The 18940-nt window shown below is 34.1% G+C and overlaps 1 protein-coding gene and 1 long non-coding RNA gene across 2 annotated transcripts in view; one reads left to right on the top strand and one right to left on the bottom strand.

Moving 5' to 3' along the window:
* Positions 1–8923, top strand: part of LOC134674707 (uncharacterized) — a 444870-nt gene extending 435947 nt beyond the window's left edge. The window contains exon 3 of the long non-coding RNA XR_010099659.1: positions 8910–8923. This is a non-coding gene — a long non-coding RNA (uncharacterized LOC134674707). The remainder of the gene's footprint in view (positions 1–8909) is intronic.
* The window catches only part of LOC134674688 (GAS2-like protein pickled eggs), a 134253-nt gene extending 117283 nt beyond the window's left edge, over positions 1–16970 (bottom strand). The window contains exon 1 of the mRNA XM_063532810.1: positions 16825–16970. The gene's annotated coding sequence lies outside the window, so the exon portion shown is untranslated. The remainder of the gene's footprint in view (positions 1–16824) is intronic.
* Positions 16971–18940: the final 1970 nt, after the last annotated feature.

The following is an 18940-nucleotide window of genomic DNA, read 5'->3' as shown; positions in this document are numbered from 1 at the left end:
TTTTTATTAAATGATTTTTAACCTCCTAACGACTCGGTTTCTAAAATTGGCAGCTTAAAAGATGACTCTCGTTAGACCGGGCCGTGTCCGGGCCGGAGTTTTTGGCGCTTACTTTTGAATGACATGACAGGTGATCAGGTAACTCTTTCCATAGAAAACGACGCGCCGGAAGCTACGGCGGCCCGGTCTAACGTGAGTCGTGCTTAAACTTAACCTGTCAAACTATAAAATGTGGAAATTATTTGAAAATCTTACAGGGAAAGACATTAGGCCTGAGTTACACTTGTAAGTTTTACTTACGTAAGTAGGGACACGGCTATACTACAGAATGAGAGATGAATATCGTTATCTCATTCTAACAAATAGCTTTGTCCCTACTTACGTAAGTAAAACTTACAAGTGTAACTCAGGCCTTAGATAAGTGCATGTACTGACGTTACTGACGTTATAAACTTTAAATCTAAAATTACTACAATATTTTTAAACTTAATCAAACATTGTGAATTCCTTTCAAATATAACATATTTATGATTCTACATGAGACTATTGTCCATACTAATGCTACCTTGCAACGTACGTTGACACGCCATTACGCCGAATGACCTCGTACTGGCTCGTACATAATCTTATTGTGCCTTAATAACCTCATTATAGTTTTTGTTTTGATTATAGTACACAGTAATTGTGTTTTGCAACCAGATTTGTGATCCAAATCAAGTCCAAGTCTTATTGAAATAAGAACATTTTTGTTATGACAATTTTCAAAAAACGTTATCAATTAAATCGAACTTATAAATCCGATTAAATTACAATCATATCAGTCCTTCCTTAACCTTATTTTAGTCAAGTCAAAAGTCAGAAGTCTAATTTAATATTACATATCATTGGACAGTGGTTCATAACTAAAAGAACTGTGGACAAAAAAATACGTTTATTTAAAAAACATAAAGCATTTTTTTTGTACTTAGAATGAATTTTATTTCACACAAAATAAATTCATAACGGTTTTGCACAGTTTTATGTATATGTACATAAATAAAATAAATAAATAAATAAATAAATATTATAGGACATTGTTACACAGATTGACTAAGTCCCACAGTAAGCTCAAGAAGGCTTGTGTTGTGGGTACTCAGACAACGATATATGTAATATACAAATACTTAAATACATAGAAAACACCCATGACTCAGGAACAAATATCTGTATCATCATACAAATAAATGCCCTTACTGGGATTCGAACCCAGGACCATCGGCTTCGCAGGCAGGGTCACTACCCACTAGGCCAGACCGGTCGTCGAACATACATTACATAATTTATTTTTAATTAGAACTACAACGAAACCTAGATTATTGACCCGCGTAAGAAACAATAGTGCCAACACCTTGGCTTTACAACAGCTTGGTTCCAACACACAGCTAGCCTCATCGCCCGGTCCGAAACCACCATGAATTGCAGTTACGAATAGGACTGTGCCCACCAGCACCCAGCCCTCAAACGCCCTCTGGACAACTCAGGTTTCGGTTGCGACCGCCAACTCATGTGATGAGCCTCTCAAATAAACTACTTATTCTTAATGGTATCACTACTGTTATTTGAAAGGGGCGTGAACTTCACGTTTTGTGTCTTATGTCAATGTCATAATAGTATTTTATGCAACAGTTTTATAAGAGGGGTCAAAAAATGTGAGTGGCGTGGGTAACAATGTGAGCCGAAGGCGAACATTGTTAATAAATACGCCATGAGCATTTTTTGACTACTTATACAACGTTGCATACAATGCTTTTTCTATGAGTAGGCAATATTAAATAAAATACAAAAAAATATAAACAAAATTTTATTTATGAAAATGTCAATGTAAATTTTGGATAGTAGGTATTACTATATGTATGTAGCTCTTGTCTGCGACAAGCACCCATAATACCAAATATTACTGCAACCTGTAACAAGAAAAAGGAGAATTAAATAATATTCAGTTTCAATGCAAAAATATAAAATGTACATAAATATAGCTCGCTGTACTGTGTACCCTAAAAATGTGTATCAAAAATTTTTATAACATATACCAACCTTGCTTAAAAGATAGATCTGATCCGGTGCTTCCAATTAGTCTTTGAAAATACACCAAAGACGTTTTCAGAGAATGACGAAGTTTTGTGCTCCAATCTCCACGCCATGCACTTCTCATAAGATTTGTCGTATAGGTGCTGAGATTTAGTACTTAGGCAACAAATTTTCGATCGCTGCTTGTGCTGCAGCGGATATTTCTTCAGGTTTAGAAACAATGTAGTCCTCTTTGTCCATTTTCAACACTTTTTATGAACGCAAAACAAATAATAACGCAAAGTACTCAAAGAACAAGAAATTACCGGGAAAGGCGGGAAACGAGAAACAAACGAGTAATGTCTATGGTTATGTTTTTTTAAAGCCGTTACACACTACCGCACCGCACAAGGGTCGTGGTGCTGTAGGGTATAAAAGTATTTTTTATTATGTTGGTAGCAATGAACTCAGTACAAATTTGTTTCTTTTTTAATAAAAACCGTATGCATTCAATCGTTTGTCACGTTGGTAGCAATGTACCGGTTTGTGCCACCTGCTACCCTGCACTAGCTTACCGTATCGTAATGTCTCTAAAACGATACAAGTGCTTTTTTGGGCAATAGACTATAGACTTTTAAGGAGTATTAATAATTTACGCCCTTATATGTTCGTTCGTGACTATGTAAATGACAGATAAAAGTACCCGAGTAGAAAAAACCATTAGCGGTATACTTAGAGATATCTATTCCCAAAATTAATTCCTTTAAATAGTGTTTAAATAAATCAATGAATAATGTCCTTCTCAAACTGCTTACTTAGCTACCTGTTCATGCAATATGCAAAATTACATTAACCCATTGAGTAATACGTCAAATTAAGTATCAAATCGAATCTAAAATTGATCAATTCATTGTTAATTGAATTTGACTTACAAAATGCTTTTTTTAACAGTTATTCATCGCAAACAACATATCACTGACTCACAGAATATTGAGAATTGAAAAAAAAAATTCAATGCCGGATCCAAATTTAAGTGTTTTGTACTGTAAACTGTAAAATATCTGACTGCAACAATTACCAAAAAAGGATTCCTTCAGCTTCGATGGGGTCCTTTTACATTCTTCAAATAGAAACACACAATTTTAACCCTTACGTTTTGACTATACAATTTTGGACGTAAAGTCATTTTAAGTACCTAATCAAAAAGATGTAATCGAAAACTAAGTCTGAACTATCCGTCAACGGCCATAAACTTTGCACCGCTAAATCTAAATCTTCAGTTTATTTTTCATATCTAAAAACGTCACGCACACGCCTCTATCCTAGGCACAAGCTAGCAAAACAGAAATCATACTAACAGGCATATTGACAGTGTGTTCGAAAAATGATACCAACCACTCGTAACGCTTCTCACGATAATATTATTTGGTCCATGACACAATTTGAAATAGTACGTATCCACACAAAAATAATTAAGGTGCATTTTGCTAGAAGCTATTCAAGTTGTGACGGAATTACGAGTACATGCCATATTGCTCAGAAAATCGTTAAACAGCCTTTACAAGTCCACGAACCAAATTTCTTAACATACATTCTGACCATAAAGGCTAGAGTAGGTATCTCGTCTCTGTTCTCATAATTTCCTAACTAGAACCCATCACGCTGGCTTTGTGTGATACACTCAACACAGTTAAAAATCATAAAAGAATGGACGCAACTCACGCGATATGCAACTTCCAGTGACAGTTTGAAAACCAGTAAATAAGCAGCTCATCTCGGTTATCTCTCAGCTTCTGTAAACAAGCTAAGGCACCCACGTTTTGTGCAACCGCAGCTTCTCCCCGTGCGAGACGGGAGATCTCGCAGCAACTATCTTCATTCTTCATGGTGCACAGCAGAGGACTGTAAACGTGTTTACTTAGATTTACCTAAAATATTTACAACAATTTCCACGAACATTTCACACAACATAACATAAAACGTAATTATGCAAAAACTTTAACACAATTTACAAAATATCAAATATGTCAACTGTCATTTCACTTCAAATATTTTCCATCACGATGCTTCTTTATTTTCCACCAGCGACAGCATGAGATTTCTTCATTTTCTAAGGCCTTTATAACTCTTGAATTAAAGAATGCCAGGGATTTTCAAATTCAGGGCAGATTTTCGGGACCTTCAGTCCACCTTCATTTGGCAAATTTGAGCTTTCAAGAGGAATTCCGTAGCGAATTCCGTGTGTTCGGCCGCACTTCTGAAGTCGGGAATTGTGGGCGTATCATACTATCTGCAGCACATCAGAACCTTCAATCGTGGATCGTGGATGACGAGGGCCTTCAATGAAATACTATGTTCAACTCACAATCTTTACTGCACAAGACTCATTACAAATCACAGCACGCGATTCGTTTCTTATCTTAAGCAAACCAGTGGATTTGACCCAGGAGCCGCCACAGACGTCATCTTCTCCCGTTCGTTCTCATCGTGCTTCTTCTGATGATTGATTGACAGCATAACTTCAATTGTTCTGGGCTTCAATTGTTTTTAACAGCGCGCTCTATGACGTCTTAGCGGAACTGCGTCGAACGCCACTCAAGTGTACGTAACACCCTAGTTTGCTCTATTTGTCAAGGTTTGCATGATAAAACGCCTCTTGAGGGCGATAGATGGCACATTTCAGCCGTTCTCCGACATATAAATGCATATTATTTAGGTGTGTCAAGCAAAATTCCTGTCATATTTTATGGCACATAATAATTTCCCGCTAAGTTGACGCAACACTCAGCTATGCAAGTATGCGCGGACTCACGGCGATGACACCACATGCAAACATTATTTCAGCATTACTTGTGCTGAAAATATTTCAGACGTTCGTTGCTATATGTAGGTTATTTTTTTAATACTTAAAGTTGGTGATGCTAAGATATAATTTTTTTTATTGTAGGTACAGTCAGCAGCAAATCTCTTAACTTAGCATACAAATATTATGTGTACGTAAATCGAATATCAGTAAAGTGAGTATTTACATTTTTGTATTGTGTAATCATTTGTGAGTTATTAATACGTACCAAATTCTCTATAACAGGAAGGAAATTATTTATTATAAATTATAACGGTGCTTTGTCTGCTTTTTGGTTTAGATACGACCTTTATGTATTTACAAATTCAATAAACAGTTTCTTTAATTGTTGACAAAGCATTACTTCTAACAATTTAAGTAAATTATAAGTAGATATTAATTGTATTAATTGTATCCTTGGCTTTTATTGTGATTTAATTAAAATTTCATTTAGGAACACATAATGTGCCATTAAGTTACAGTGTCAGAAGCTTGCATGTTCTAGAAAAAATTACAATTGAAATCATACTACAGCATTTTTTTTTCACCTTTTATTTTAACATTTATACTTTTTTAGACGGACTAATTACCTAGGATAGTACCTACCTAACCCTTATATCGTAACTAAGAACAGCTGTAAAAAAGTAGTGAAATAAATGCATTTGTATTTTGTATTTTTATATTGCGCACTGACTCATATTGGCAAAACTATAATCACATTAGTCAAAATAAAATTGTAATTGTAAACTAATTAATGTAACTCACATTGCCTCTATTAGCCACTCACTTGCTTTTGGTAACTGTAGCTACCAGCTGTCACCCTTATTTTATTATAATAATAGAGGTCACTGAAAAATATCAAGCAAGTGAGTGGTTAGCAAAAGTATAATCTCATTTGTCAAACTTCGCACTAATAACCCAGTGTCACATTTAGCAACACCAAGTGACATTACGTTCAGTGAGAAGCCAGCATTATGCGTGTGTTGACAGACGGGAGGGTCAGCAAGACAATGGCCGGTTACGCAACTCGCACGGTTGGGTGACTTCCGTTGTCGCCTTAAGGAGAGATAGCAGAAAAATTAGTTTGTTTGTGTTTACAAAAATATTAAATTTGCTGTACAGTCACTTGCAATAATATGTTACTATTCGAAGGCCGCAAAAATATGTGACACGCTCTTCAAAAGGGTCTAAAAATAAGATAGTTTCAGATATTTTTGCGGCCTTCGAAGAGTAACATATTATTGAAGGTGACTGTACATCTTCTTGTAGTTTTACCAATGTTAATAGTTGTATTCGACTAAATATATTACTAGGTAATTAATTAATTAGGTATCCAGTATATTTAGGCAACATTAAAAAGTTCATCATTAATCGTAAAGATCACATATTAACTCACATATATAGACGGGTCTATCGCGAATTTATTTTATTAAGTACCTTTATTTACCGACGTTTCTACACAGGTTTCACTGGTCGTGGTGGCGGCTAACTGATGTCCCAGCAAAATGTCAAAACAGAGATTTGAGTATCTACCCTACGAAAAGTGTATGAAAATGTTTCTATTCATGAAAATGTTCATAGATTATATAAAACCAAGATGATTTTATGTAAGCAAGTATATTATGTTACGCATTGCATAGTAACAAAATCAATGATACTAACTCGTACCAACATAACGACATACGGTCATACATGTCCAGCCTAGATGATACTCATTGGCATAACATTGAATTGTGACACTCATCTGACCCCATATAGATAAGGCATTGCCTCAAAGGTCACCCACATATCATACATATATGTGATGAGACATTAACTAGACATGGCGATAGTATTTAACATATACAGTAAACCGTTGAAGTTAGGTCCTTGAAATTTAAAACATATTAAATTTTAATATTTAACAAGCAGAAACGTCTGCGAACGATGCTATTAAACTTAGAATAATTTTAAAAGTGGAACATACTCAAGACAATAATTTTTCCACTTTTAGAATAATTTAAAACATATGTTAGTTATACAAATATTGTAGCACTCCACTAAGAAATAGTTATAGAAAATCAACTCATGTGGGGGTGAAAATGAACTAATTGTGAGCTGCGTGCGAAAGTTAGTACACAATAAATACGTGGTTTATCGTAAAGTAAAAAAACCTGTTACAGAAAGTAAAATGAAAGTAAATAAATATGTGTGACCAATCAATTATTATGTAATTGTTGACAGTGAATGTTTTCTATGAAATATTACAAATCACAGATTACTAATACCATTGATAATGGTGTGACTCAAATGATGTGTCCCTGATTGCGACTGTACCATAACCGGCAACAATCCTTCGCAAGAATTGGATTGTAACCTTAACTTGTTATCTGCAGTTGTAACGATCTTACGATTCAATTGTATATGTGCTAGCTATTTATATGAGAATATTTGTATAGACTATTCTTATCAATACAATAAATTATTAATTATTATTTGTTTTTAAAACATATGATAATGTAAAATAAGTCATCTTAGGGCAATAAATTGTGTTTCCAGACAGAAGTCTTCGTCGTTTTTCAATTCAGAGGCGTAAAGTGCAGAAATCAAAAGGGGGCAAAAGATATGGACACGTCGCGCGATGCTTGCGATGGAAGACATGACTGTCACAATGGTTTTTATTTTTTATATCAATTACTCTGAAAAATTATTACTGCTCAAATTTCTGCTGGTTGAATCCCTTGGCAATACCACTAGCTTTTTTAATTTAAATATACTAAAACTATGATATACAGGGTAAGAATAAAACTAAAAATAAATTCAATTCAGCCATGCTTTCGTTTTATTCTTCTATACAACCAACTAACCTTACAAGATTTGCGTTGGCGTCCGCCTTTGCAAAATAGTATATTTTCCAATGAATTTTCTCATGGCATTACCCCTTAAAATGGCCAAAAATTCAATATAAAAAGTGCAATTTTCCTTTAGCACGCTCTTAATAAGTTTCTTTTTCAACAATAGTGCTACTGCCAGATGGCAAGCGTGCAAAATGGTAACATTTAGGGTAAACAGTATAAATCATAAAAACCACTCGTCTGATAAAAGCTAAACACAACCCTCGACAACTCTAACCCCCTAAATATCATAACAAAATATGCCTAATACACTTACAAAAGAAATATGGGTACTTTTATTATACGCCTTATTTGTAATGACTGACGACTCAATATAAACTGCAGGTTACGGCATATTAGAAAAGTCTTAGATTATGTATGCGTGAATATTACTGCTGTTTTTACACCAAAAGACGTCTTGTGTTATTTTATTTACAACATGGTCCTTTTAGAAGATGATATTTAAAAAAAGGGGAATAAAACTTATATTAAACATCAAAGTATTTTGAAAAACGTATGGTTTATGACATAAGTAACACGCTTTTCTGCTAACGCTACTCCTTTACTAGGCTAATCTGTTTACAGCGCATCACACGCATAGTCTATTTAAATATACACCCCATAAATCATAAATTCATCCTTAAACCCCACTGATAAAGTCGAAAATCAATTGGTAAAATAATCTTCAAGTTAAAAAATTATACACCATATGTTAAACAGACCAACACTGATGTCCTGTCAAACGAAAATAGGTGTTTTTGCTTTGAAATTAGGTTCTTAAGTTATTGTGTCATATTTATCTTAGTAACTTTAAGGCCAAGATAATAAATAAATAAAATCTAAGGCGAATTCAAATATTAAATATTATACACAGTGGTTCCACAAGCCTACCCCAATTGGACAAAATGGGCGTAAACAAATTAAAATCCCATTTATATGCTAAATCATAATTTAGAGGTCTTAAAGGTCCGTAATGTTAAACATCGCGACCCTTGATGGCGCATTAAAGATTTATGTGAAATTTATTTAAATTTTACTAAAGGGCGGTCCCATTTTCTGGGCTCATTATGGAGTGAATTGTTATTTTTATTGGAACCAATATCGTTAACTACGGGAGTAACGGCAGATGGGAAAGTGCAATATGTTAGGTGAATGACACTTTATTGTTAGAAATAAATGATGCATGAAGATTGAAGAAGATTTTTAGTAGGGTTTTTTGTAGTGCTCGACCGAAGTTTTGTTTTCAATTTTGGCATAAAAATATTTTCACGGTTCGGTCTCAGCTCAGCAAACAACCAAGTGAATCTAGTATAATTCTAGGGCGAGTTCTGGCACCTAAAGTTCTTCTACACACGTTGCAATATATGTGATTTTAGATAATTGTTGGCTAAGTAGGAGCAAATAATTCAATCGATCAATCAAATGCCTTATTATGAAAAGGCCATAACTGGCCATAAGCTAACCCTGATACCGACTTGGCAGCCATAAAGTGTAAAAGTGGCATACCGTCATATCTTTGATTCATTCTCAAATTATATGACTTTGGTCAGACTCAAGTCCGTCAAACTTTTCATACATTTTATGGTTTGGCAGAGTTAAGAAATTTCCCTTCCTTATATCGCAGGGTTTTTTGTCGTTTGCTTAGTCTGTGAAGAGTTAAATTAGTGTTCATATCCATTTAAGGCTGTCTCGATAGTCAAGGTAACGGCATTTTTTCCAGTCATCTTGTCCAAATCAGTTTGACACCTCAATGCGATAAGGCACCAAAACGGTCAAGTAATAACGCTCTATCGATCACTCAACATCTATAAATAATCATTTCCGAACGAGCCAAAAAACCTAACATACATCCGACAACTGACAGTCAAATTAAATTAGCAGTTTATCCTTCCGCGTACTAACAACACTCTTTGACTATAAATGGACCGTATTCATTTGCATATAAGGTTTACATATCGTTGATAGTATTGGAATGCGATTCGTCTGTGTTTAAATATGAAAAACTGAACCTTTTTCACCTTACTTTGAGCTAAAAAAGCTCGACTGAAAAGGAAATAATACGTAAATGAACAGAAAAGTAACTAGGCGTTTTTGTGGGATTGGTGTACTTATGACCTAATTTACGAATTTTATACGATAAATGCTTTTTGAATTTCTTTTTATAAAAATAAGGACTTAAGTCTCTACAAAAGACTTTTAGTCTAAGTACTCTCTAAAAGATTTGAAAATAACTCGCGTGTAGACTTAATTAATAGAAAAACTAATTCAATCTTAAAGCAGAGGGCTCAATAGACTCGTGTGTTCTCCAAAACTAGACAATAGTTTTAAGAAGTATAATATAATTCAATGCTTTTAAGTGTGTACTTAACTGATCATGGAGAGACTTTACACCTAAGTAATAAGGTACAAGTTGAGACTTAACAGCATGGACGGTATTATGCGAAAAGTTATATCCCTAATTGCCTACAGGTAAGTTAAGTTATAACGTTTTAGTATTGACGCGTAAATATTTACATAAGCAGAGAGCATCATGTAATGTGCGTGAAGCGTTATCGAGTGATGCGCGCGAGTGATTCTTAACAAGATTATTAGGTAAACAGTTTAATAATAGAGTACACTGTACAGTCGCCATCAGATATATCGGAGCGGCCAAGGTGTTCACAATATCTGAACAAGCACTCTAACGCCTTGACAATAGAGGCGTGCTCAGATATTTGTGATCACCTTGGCCGCTCCGATATATCTGATGGCGACTTTACAAGTGGATTTACAATGTCGTTTTTATGTTTGAGATGTCCGTGGTAAACATCGTCGGTGGTCATATTTATTAGTGTCATCAATTTCCTACGTAATAATATGTTTAACGCACAATTATATGCCCAAAACTAGTTTTAGGTCTGAACAAGTGGGTCGAAAACGCCCTATGGGCATATGGATTAAACAGTGAAAGTGATAATTGAATTATTTTGTATTAATGTCATAACACGGTTATACAAATGATGACAAAACGAAAACTAGTAAAACAAAAATCAAAATGAAGAGTTAAAACAAATAGAAACACGGTAAAATTGTTTTTATCTTGCATATCGGCATAAATGCAATTATGCCGGTGCATTAAAAAGGAAATAAAACTAGTGTTTGCAGTCGTAAAATACTTAACATTGGAAGCAATTTACCTCGGTCCATAATTATGGAATTTGCTTATCGTCTCGATTATTTATAGCCTCTGATACCGGCACAGCAGTCCATTGTTGTGATAAGAAAGAAATTCTTGTTGGATTGTGAATGGTATGCTTTAGCTTCCGATTGATATTGGAGGACTTTGAATAATCTATTTATGCCTGCCTGTTGGGAACCTTGCCGAGAGCACATAATGAGTAATAGTATTATCCTCCGAGAGGCCAAAGTTTGTTTGAATTGGGTTTAGTTTTAGTAGTTTTATTTTAAAAGTAGCCATAATTCTGTCAACAAATTTTGTTTTTCTTTTTAAGTAGCTTTATTAAAAAATCTTTGATCAGCTTGGACTGTTAGTATTTGTTAAATCAACAATGTTTAACATAATAAATCATGAAATATTGAATTTATATCTCTCATTCATTCGAAAGAGAGTCTCTTAAAGGTGTGTGTGTATTCGTTATTAACAAATGTTCAGACCACATAATTATTATACTTATATATTTAAAATATTGATATTTATGTCTATTTTTTATAGCTTTTAAAGTTTTAATGTCCAATATATGCAAAAAAAAACGTTTTGCAACACAATTTATCAATGTACTTAGTAGGGAAAATGACGTTTTGTGGTGACACATGCTAGATCCTCTTTGAACACTTGGCTAGTTATATTTAATAAGTAAAAAAATGCAATAAATAAATAAAAAGAATCTTATAGGTAGTCAGTTAAGTTCAAGAGTAAAGATAAAGACTCTTTAACAACTTGAAGTTTCAATTGATTATAAAGTGTAATCGGTAAATGAGTTAAATAGAGAAACAGTTTGTCCGATACAGCCATATCTCAAATGTCACCGCGAGGCTGCAGTACTTCCGGGCCGCGAGGTCACTCGCCAATATACGGCGATGGGTTTTAATGGAAGCATAAGAACGATCTATCGAGGAGGGATAGAACGGCGAAATATTATCAAAGTATACAAAACACAAATTTATGGCACAGGATAGGACACCTTTAAGGGATTTTAAAAGGGGCAGCACTTTTTCCCCCTACTGTAAGTATGGCAATTATAATAACGGTCACATTTTATCAAATACTTTCCAAAAATTTAAATGCAATACTGGTACAACTCGTTTAGCAATAAAAAAAAATTAACTCCCTTGCGGCGGTATGGCGGCCATTTGGAACCATCCGAAAAGTATGGCATGGTGATGTCCATGAATGGCTGCTCGACGATGATCACCTGTGCAAAAATTTGCTTGGCACAAATGAATGAATTGTTTTTTTTTTAATTAATGTTTTCGCCTCAGTATGGCGGGCTGTAAGTCACACCGGAGAAGTATGGCATTACGCTACCGCCTACTTCTTTTTTATGGACTATCGGAAAATACGAGGATTTTTGTGGAACAAATCGTTCGACACTCCTATTTTATCCGACACGTTCGACTAACGCCCACGCGATTGGGCCGCCGGTACCAGCGCTATGACCATCATTTTTATTTCGTTCATTACGTACTTAGACCCCTGACGAACCGCCATACTGGTACAAATGATCCAGTAAAATGTGTCACTATCTCCCGGTCTATTAGGTATATACACAATTCTTTATGGCAACTACGCCAAGTGGACAAAAACAGGCACTGGACGGTGAACTAACGCAAAAACCCTATTAAACTGTGTGATAAAACCGAGTAAAGGGTAAGTATGAAAAAAAAACAATAATTGAGGTAGGTACCTATGCATTAAAAAATTATAAAATGCAATAATATCATATTAATATTTATAATCCGCCGATAGGTAGAGTTTATAAACTATATAAATGTGTTTATTATTGCACATTTATGATAACTATTCAAATAATGAATACGATAATAATATCACGCTAAACATGTGGTTTTAATAAAAAAAAGCTTATGTTATCAATACTTTATGTTCATTTATTTGCATTGACATGAAAAGCTTGGCATTTCATTTAGAAATATGAAAATTATGATAAGACCGCCTATTGTTACCTCTATCCAATTGTTTTTGTTTATGTTACTGCACAATTATACTATGTGAGGTGTGCAATAAAGAGTATTGTACTATGCATAACATTAAGTCAGTGGATGCTAAACCCGAGGACATTAGTAGGGGTCTCTATTGTTTCCCAAATAGTTTTAAGTCATAATGTATTGTTTGTCCGAATTTTCGTTAGTCATAATTGGTTTTTCTCAGAAACGCGTAACTTTTCAGGATTGCCATAAAACAAACCTAACCTAACCCATCTACAGCATAACCTTACGAAAATCCTGAAAAGTTAACGGTTTCAGTTTTATGACTAACGATAATATGGCAAACAATACATTATGACTTAAAACTTTATGGGAAACAAAGGGACCCCCATTAGTAGATTATAATTAAACTCGGAATACCACGGGAAGTGTCGTTATAGCTATTCCGGGACATAGCTGAGGTTTAGCGCTGGAATATATCATTTCGAGACGTTGAGACATCGGCCAGTAAAAATACTTTTAAATTCAATAAAAAAGACCGTTAGGCGTTTAGAAATTTAGCTATTACCTACTATAAAGCATATTTGCCTCAAGGGGTTGTGCAAAAATCACGCGAGGTATTTTCGGTTACTTTTTGACTTTTGGTTCAATCTTGTTCGATAGCTTCACTGAACTGACTGAACAAATATTCAATCATATTTTGTGGCGCAGAACTTAATATTGATCTCAGTGCATCAATTTAATAAAAAGTCCTACCATTAATTTACATAATCTAATAAATCAATAAAAAGGGTCACGAATTCTATTTTGATTTAGAGGTTATTTTATAAAGTAAGTGTCATCAAACATGGTATTATGACATTGAATGGACAGAAATGACACCATAAATAAAATTATGGTAATGTTTGTATGAGTCATTGACTCATTGTGGCTTATGATTATTTATTATTCTGTGCAAATTGTAGGAAACTTGAAATTCAGTTTGAGTAATTGTTTATTTTAGTTAAGGCAAAATAATTGAAAATTAAATTTATGGAATATTACTGAGGTAATTAATCACACAGAAAATATAGGCAGGAATACGAGTAATTACAAGTATAATTAAACTTATTATTGTACTATTTTCAGTCACGACAAAACATCTGAAAATATTAAATGCCAAGGTTTGAAGCCATTTTCTTTGACATTATGTCTTATAAGATTACGCATTTCCATTTTGGATTTCACGGGCCTTTAAACCCCAATCTTTTGATAGACTTGCGTGGGGATATACGTCCAACACGTAGAGGCCCATTCGAGTGCTTTAATGTCATTATCTATTTATTATTATGTAATTTGCCTGTTAATTAAAACTAAATAAACACATTAAACCTTACATTAATTTTCAATCTGCTCATTTTAAAAATTATTCAGAATAAGAGTGAGGCACTTTTATAGTGACACATGTGTGTTAGAAATAAAAACAAACTACCGGCCTAGCCAAGGTTACAATCGCTATCGCTTCGACAACGAAAAGCTTTATGTCTCTCTATCACTCTTCCATATTAGTGCGACAGTGACAGTTGCGTTTCGATCGCTACGGAACGTGAGCGATTGACATCTTGGCTACGCGGCCTGGCCTGATAAGAATTAGTCTTATTTAGTCACCATTTTCTAGGAATCATATTGTCAGTCTGTTAAGTGATTATAGTGATTAATATTGTTCTGTTTATAACATTCGCCCCGGCTTTGCACGGGTTAGCAAGTTATACACCTAAACCTTCCTCAACAATCACTTTATTGATAGGTGAAAACCGCATGAAAATCCGTTCAGTAGTTTTTGAGTTTATCACGAACATACAAACAAACACACATATACAGACGCGGCGGGGGACTTTGTTTTATAAGGTGTAGTGATAACACTCGTAAATGTGGTGTAGTAACGAACAATTGTTTTGATTAACCTTCAAAAACAATTGTTGAAGACACTGAAAGGAAATTGAACCTTCGACCAAACCAAAATTATTATTGTCATATTTTCATACAGCTTGAGTTTGATGATACTCGCATAACACACCAAAATATTTATGGTCAAAATTCAAAATCTACCTATAGGCGGATAATAAATATAAATGTGAATTGCATTTTATTAAATAATTATTAGGAGTAATGACACATATGCGTGTAAAGGTTTATGACAATTATGACACTATATAAAATTTTATTAGCATTGACAACATTTATGTGGCATTTTCCTCGTATACAATACGGCATTTATTTCCTACAAACAATAAACTAATGAACAATAGTCTATAAGTGAAATTTCTTGAATAATGAGAAAAGAGCAAATTGTTTTGGAATGTAATAAATGACTGAATGCCCTCTCGCGCATGAGAGGAGGCCTGTGCTCAGCAGTGGGACGTATTTAGGCTGAAATGATGATGATGATGAAATGACTGAATAATCTCTTTAATAACAAAACTTCCGTGAGACACAGACATATTAAATATCTTAAGAATTATCTTATTCACGTATTTTAAGTCGACAAACGCTCGACATGTTTCACTCCGTACCGAGGAGTGGGAAGCGCTGATGGCCTAGCGGTGAGAGCGTGCGACTTGCAATCTGGAGGTCGCGGGTTCAATTCAAACCCCGGCTCGTACCAATGAGTTTTTCGGAACTTATGTACGAAATATCATTTGATATTTACCAGTCGCTTTTCGGTGAAGGAAAACATCGTGAGGAAACCGGACTAATCCCAATAAGGCCTAGTTTATCCTCTGGGTTGAAAGGTCAGATGGCAGTCGCTTTCGTAAAAACTAGTGCCTACGTCAAATCATGGGATTAGTTGTCAAGCGGACCCCAGGCTCTCATGAGCCGTGGCGAAATGCCGGGATAACGCGAGGAAGAAGAGACCGAGGAGTGTCATCAGGAGCTTGCGTTTACGGTGACGGACCGGCGCAGACTGCGCCGACACCTCCTCGACTCCTGATGACACTCCTCGGTACGGAGTGAAACATGTCGAGCGTTTGTCGACTTAAAATACGTGAGTGACCCGTTCTTAAGATATTTAATAATCTCTTTGTTTTAATTTCAAGCCCTATCAATAAATGGCAAATATCATAAAGTGCGAGTCGAAGTCCGGTGCGGATTACAAAGATTAGTTTTGTGACGTCAACAAATTCGATAAACTATCATTTATCGCAAGATAAACATTTTTGTGTCGTTTAGAGGACTTTTTTGTCTTGAAAATCCTGCGATGGAACCATTGGGCACGAATTTAGTAGCTATTAGATTTTTTTATAAGAAAAAACTTTATGACCTATGTGGAATTGGCTAATGATACAAATATAATGATTATAATATTGTAAATGATCTGAGATTTGATTCTTTGTTGATATATTCAGTATAAAATTTAGTAAAACAATAGAGACTCACTCTTATCGTGGAATGAATCCCATGAATTATATATTTTTTATTTTTGACGTAAATTAGAATGTATAGGGATCGCATTGTGAGGGTGTAGTTTTTTAGTTTAGTTTTATATTCTTAAAACCAGTCTGTTAACATATTTTTGTGAAGAATTGGTTTCTGAGAACTGTAATCTTTAGATCTTATTTTGCATTTTATCTTTCTACTTTATTAAACCTGTGCTAAAAATGTTTTTATAACTAAAATACTCATTTAATATTATGCTAATTACCTTTACCCATTCCTAGAAAATATTAAATAGTATAACAAACTGGACAGTGATAAATATAACAATAACAATACTATGTTGTCATAATTCAGATCAGTAGTTACATATTTTGTAAAAAAAATATAATTTTAATTGCACTTACTTCCTGTTTTTAATTGACAAACTTAAAAAAATAACTTTACAATACCGGCACTAGACTACAAAATTAAATAAAAAAATACCTTTTAATAATAAAAAAAGTCCCACTGGTCCCAGTGTCAAATAAAATCCGTCAAAAAGCACCACTGTCACAACAATATTTAAATTTCGAAGTTTCGCGAGTCGATCGAGCGTGCGTCGTGCGCGGGAGTCGCGGTTACACTGCCGGGTAGAGGCGCTAGCGCAGCGTGGATACCGCTAGGGCTGGCGCTTGAGGGCTGCCAATGACATTTTTATACTTTAACTTCATGCGTATAGTCCGACAAGAAATTGCAGAAAATTATTGAGGGCGCCACTTCCTACGTAACTGTCACATTTTTGACTTAAAATGCATTGGCAACAATGTAGTATGATTTTTTTTGTTCCATTTATTTAATTTCTAATATTATATGTCACACTATACAAGTTTTTGTATATTATTCCATAACTTATTTAGAACTTTCACTAAGTAAACTAAAAGTTCCAAAATTAAAACCAATACCTACAACTACTTCTAGGTTTCAGGAGTTGAAAAAGTAATTTTAAAGTACAATGATATTTTAAATATTTTGGTTACGGGTTTGTCACGATGGTTGAATTTTTCGGTCGGCGTTGCATTTGTATAATATGGCAGTAATACTTTACACTTGCTTGTACAGTACTACATTTCTATTTATTTTCACAATAAGCATCAGTTTTTGGACTTATTATTTATTACCTACTGATTTCTTTTGTCAACAACGAAAATAATAAACTATTTTTTAATTTTAAAAACGAACTGAAAATAACTTACACATCAAATTAAGTTCTGTTTTCCTTATTTATTACTAACCGCTCTAACTTAAGAAATTGACGCTACTTCTGTTAATTTCGAACAAAAATTTCTAGAATTATTATTAAAGTCAAGATCGCTGGTTCAGAATGATTTATTCATCGCATTTCTAAATAAATATATGAAGGTAACATACCCGTTAATTATAGCGCACAGCTATAATTAATACTTACTCATTTTTTTGTTAATTTTATTTGTATATTATATTTTCATTTACAATTAGTCTTATGAATTAAACAGTAGTATTTATTACAATATTATTCAAATACAGGTAAAATAAGACAAGATACTCATTATATATTCACACTAAAAAATATGATTGCAAAAAGCAACTTCAAATCTTATAATGGTCGATATGTTTAAAAAAGCCGCCTTAAAGAAATAACTACATATATACTTTTGATGTTTTATATTAATTTTGATTTTACGAGACATTATTTATTGTAATAATTACCATTCAAAAATCTTGACAAAATACATTTAATTAATAACCATTTATTATGAAGTAGGCAAGTTTAAATAAAAAATAAAAAGTCACAACCAACCCTGCGCCCGCGCGGGTGACCTTGGCGCGTGCAGTTCCGAGATCAATCTTAATGGCGTTTTTTTCGTTTACTTCATTTGGGCGCATCGCACGGGTTAGCGTCCTTGGATGTATGGTCGACGTTTCTGCTAAAACATGTTGCAAAATTGTTAAAATATAGATACTTAGAGCACTAATAAATGGCATCTGCTTTTGTATCTTTAGGGTATTTCTAAGACTCCACTGTCCGTCGGTCTGTCTGTCACCAAGGCTGTATCTCATGAACCGTGATAGCTAGACAACAAATACTAAAATGTACGGAACCCTCGGTAGGCGAGTCCGACTTGCACTTGTGCGGACGGTTTTTCTGTTCATAAACAGTAGGTATAAACACACAAATAAATACACTTACCAAGATTCGAACCCGGGAGCACTTGAACGTCTAAGTGATCCCATAAAAAATATATATTTCCCGTGATTGGTTTTAGAAAGGAAATAATCAAAACAAAGCACTATAAAGTATGCATAAAAGCAACAAGTATTACAAAATATGTGATAATGAAGTTAATTGTCAGGAACTGCAATATTTCACGCAGATGGTATTTCCCCATTATGTACGCGCAATATAAATATTACAACCAGTACTTTAACTTCATATTTAACGCCTAATAAGTTGTAAAATCGTCTATTGTCATGTTTTAGATAACAAAGTTAAATTTTATTGACATTATGATTTTTATTTTCATTCTACTGGCTGGTGCAAACACTGGTATGTTGACAAAAAATAGGAAGATTTTTAGGCTGG

The sequence above is a fragment of the Cydia fagiglandana genome, chromosome 20 (assembly GCF_963556715.1).
Source record: "Cydia fagiglandana chromosome 20, ilCydFagi1.1, whole genome shotgun sequence".
NCBI classification, from domain to species: domain Eukaryota; kingdom Metazoa; phylum Arthropoda; class Insecta; order Lepidoptera; family Tortricidae; genus Cydia; species Cydia fagiglandana.
This window is presented reverse-complemented; position numbering and strand designations above follow the sequence as displayed.